Source organism: Dermacentor albipictus, chromosome 1 (genome assembly GCF_038994185.2).
Source record: "Dermacentor albipictus isolate Rhodes 1998 colony chromosome 1, USDA_Dalb.pri_finalv2, whole genome shotgun sequence".
NCBI classification, from domain to species: Eukaryota; Metazoa; Arthropoda; class Arachnida; order Ixodida; family Ixodidae; genus Dermacentor; species Dermacentor albipictus.
This window is the reverse complement of record NC_091821.1, coordinates 163038350-163042385: the sequence shown is the minus strand read 5'-3', so window position 1 is coordinate 163042385 and position 4036 is coordinate 163038350. Positions and strand designations below refer to the sequence as shown.

Sequence of the window (4036 nt, the reverse complement as noted above, 5' to 3'; positions counted from 1 at the left end):
GCCTCACAGTCTCGCAAGCTTCTCAAAAGCGACGCTACGACCTTCGGCACCGAGACCACCATTTTTCACCTGGTTCCCTTGTCCTTCTCTGGACGCCTTCACGTCGTGTCGGCTTGTCGGAAAAATTACTGTCCCGTTTTTCTGGTCCGTACCAGATCTTACGCCAACTGTCCGACGTGACCTACGAGATCGCCCCACTCGGTCAGCCTTCCGTGCCTCCCAACTTAACCAGTGATGTTGTTCACGTCACCAGGCTCAAGCCCTATGTCCCCCCAATAAGTGAGGCTGTTTAACTTGCACCGGGACGGAGCTCCCCCACCGGGAGGGTGATGTTACGGTGAAGTGAAGGAAGACGTTGAGTTGGACTAGAGAAAGACGAAGTCTGGCGGTTGCCTGAACGCCATATCCATCATTTGTAAATATAAGTTATTTTACACTCGTGGGCCTGCTTTCTTCCCGCAACAATATATATATATATATATATATATATATATATATATATATATATATATATAGTGAGCCCTGAAAGCGTTTACATGTCCTTTGAAGCTGTCGCCAAAGCTTCGTGTTTCATCCACCCAGTCACCGTCTACGATATTCGTGGAAACAGGTTTGTTCATGTACAACCATTGTCAACATGGAGGCAACGGAGGTAGCTGAGGCAAGCAATGGACGCATCATTACGTGATCAAGCATTGCGGTGCCTACGGAATCGCTGTGAAAAGGTTCAATACATGCCGGGGGAATGTCGTCGTACGCCGCGTACTGGCGGAGCGGGCAAACTGGACCCAACTGTCGAAGTTAACAAAGCTTTTTGTTGATGTTGTGAGAAGATATTGTAACTGCGGTATCGATGCACTCGCACGCGCACGCTCACACCCCCCCCCCACACACACACGCACACGCACATACACACACACAAACACACACACACATCGAGAGAGAGTGACTACGTAGACTACGCAAACTATGTTGCAGAAACAGAGTGCTTTGCTTTAACACAGTAAAGCCAGTTAGAAATTTAAATGGGCAATGACGGCGTATAAGCTAGACCTCAAGCGCAATGCGTAATTATGCAGTAAAAGAAAGCGCAGCTGCGAAACTATGCGCATCGCATAAATCATTTATGTGCACAAGAAAAGAAACATATATCGTGAACTCGTTTTATTTACTGATGAGCTTTACCGACCAAAGGAGTACTTAGGCTAAGAGAGAGACACCGTAGTGGAGGACCTCGCACTTATTTTTTCAACCTGGCACACCTTGCACCTTAAAAGATGTTGGCTTTCCTCCCCAACTTTTGGGAACTGAGAGCCACACCATTCAAAGCCAGTTTTCGCAGGCTACTGGAAGCAACAAGCCTAACTATGCTAATCACTGTCGATGTAAACGGAATCATTTTCTTTAACCCTGTAACGCCCAGCGTATCATATATGCTACGCCGTCTTTAACAAATTCTGGCGGTTCTTGTTTCCCCAACACATAAGCAAAAGCTGTACAGACCGATGGCCATGGACATCATAGACGTTTTCGCTTTTGACTAGTACTGGATTTCGCTGTGAGGGGGTCACACGGTGACATCGAAGATGGCGGCACCCAGCTCAAGCGGCATGGCGATTCCGGCAAGAACATTTTATGGTCGTTCTTCAAAAAACAAAGGTAAATATTTTGATAACTTACCTGATTTGTGTTCTAGAACGTTTACAGGTGTTGTTAAGTTGCTTTTGTTCGTTGTTATACTACGTAAAAGTGATCTCCTCGGAACACGTTTTCAGTGTATCATATATGATACAGTGGGCATTCGTCGTAAACTTCGCCGTCCGTATCACATATGATACGAATGCTGTTCGGCTACACATACATCTGTTCCAACTTCTTTTTGCAGCTCCCAGGGTCCAGGACATCATAGCCTGCATGCCTTCAGGTGACGACAGCGACTTTGGTGACCTGACTGACGACGACGAATACATTCCAGACAGTGCACCCAGGCTTGCTACAGATGATATTGACACCTCTGATCAGTCCTCTGAAGAGGATGAAGACGATGTCAGCAGCTCGCACTGCGGCACAGGATCAGTGGACAGGGGTCATTGGAGGAAGCGCTTGATAGATCACTGCATTCCTCCGTTCACAGACACATCTACCATGCATCTACGCAGCCTAGCGAGGTTCGTTCATTCATGTCTTACTTCAGACAGTTCGTAACCCCATCAATGATGACCGCAGTAGTTCGGGAGACCAACCTGTACAGCACCCAAACTACAGGAAAATCACTGAACGTCACGGAAAGCGAGCTTGAACAATTTGTTGGTCTGTACTTATTGATGGGGCTAGTGCAGATGCCCAGTGTTCGCAGTTATTGGGAACACGCAACACGGTTTGCTCCAATTGCCGACATAATGCCTCGCAACCGGTTCGAGAAAATCATGCGCCCTTTGCACTTCACGGACAACAACGAAGCCAGCGACGAAGCAAGGCGTGACAAGGTATGGAAGATCCGCCCATGGTTAGATGAACTTCAGCGAAACTTTCTTACCGTAGAACCTGAAGAACTCAACAGTGTCGATGAAATAATGATTTCCTTTACAGGAAGATGCCCCATCAAGCAGTACATGCCCGCGAAACCGCACCCTTGGGGCATAAAACTATGGGCACGGGCCAGTGCATCTGGCTTTCTCTATCAGTTTGATGTCTATCAAGGACAAGCAAAAATGAATTACCAATATGGTCTTGGCAGAGACGTTACCTTGAAGATGTGCCAGGCTCTTCCAGAAAACAGGGGATACAAAGTAGCAGCAGATAACTACTTCTCCTCTCTTGACCTGGCTGCTGAGCTCTCAAAAAGAGGCTTGGGATTTGTCGGGACGCTGAGAAGCAACAGACTAAAGGACTGCAAGCTCAAATCTGAAAGTGACCTAAAGAAAGAAGGCCGTGGCGCCTTCGACTATGCTGTTGATTCTTCGTGGAACATATCAGTAGTGAGATGGCATGACAACAGAGCTGTCACCATTGTCTCGAACTACGTATCCACTGAACCAGTTGGCACTGTGCGAAGATGGGATAGAAAGGAGAAAAAAATACATTCATGTTCCGCAGCCAGCTGCTATAAAGGTTAACAACTCCTTCATGGGCGGTGTGGATCTATTGAATTACTTGGTGGAGCTGTACAAGTTTGGCATCAAATCTCGAAGACGGTACATGTACCTTTTTTATCATACACTCATGATGAGTACAGTGAATGCCTGGCTTCTGTACAGGCATCACTGTGACAGCCTCAATCAGAAGAATGTGAACCTCCGACACTTCCAGGCCGGTATAGCTCAATGCCTCATTGCAGTGGGCAAAAAGCCAGTTGGAAGACCGTCCTCATTTGGAATACGAGCTTCCATAAAACGCAAAGTGTGTGCGAGCTCACCCGACAACGAAGTGCGCAAGGATGGAGTCAGCCACATGCCAGTATGGGGCACCAACAGGCTTAGGTGCAGGCATTGCCCTCCAGGAAAGAACTTTTTTTCTTTTATTTATTGTGGCAAATGCAATGTTCAGCTATGCCTTAACAAAGATCGCAATTTTTTTGCAGCATACCATATGTAAGGCATATATGTAGTGACTAGCAGTAATGCCCAGCGTATCATATATGATACGCTCTGTATTATGTATAAATATCTCTGCAAAAAAATAAAACGTTATTTGACTGTCTTTTCTAAGACGTGTGAAGTGTGAATTTACCTATAAATATTTTTTTTTCTTCTGCAACAACTTCTGGGCATTACAGGGTTAATTCAAAACGGTTGCAGCACACCGGAACCAGAAGAAAAGGGGAAAAAAATACGACAGAACTTATCAGTGGAAGGGATCGAAGTAGGGAGATTGGCAAGGATGTCCGACGTGCTTGGCCCATCGCCGACGACTAATACGTAGCAAGAGGCAAACGCTCGTTTTAAAGGTCCCCTCACTAGGTTCGGCCATTGCAAGCACACAAAGGGGGCGCGCTGTGTCGACTGTGTTTGCAGAGAATTACGCCGACGTGTGCCGC

The 4036-nt window shown here is 46.7% G+C and overlaps 1 pseudogene; it reads left to right on the top strand.

Annotated features, from left to right (window-relative positions):
• The first annotated feature begins 1567 nt into the window (after positions 1-1567).
• Positions 1568-3650, top strand: LOC139056056 (piggyBac transposable element-derived protein 3-like; annotated as a pseudogene).
• The last annotated feature ends 386 nt before the right edge of the window (positions 3651-4036 follow it).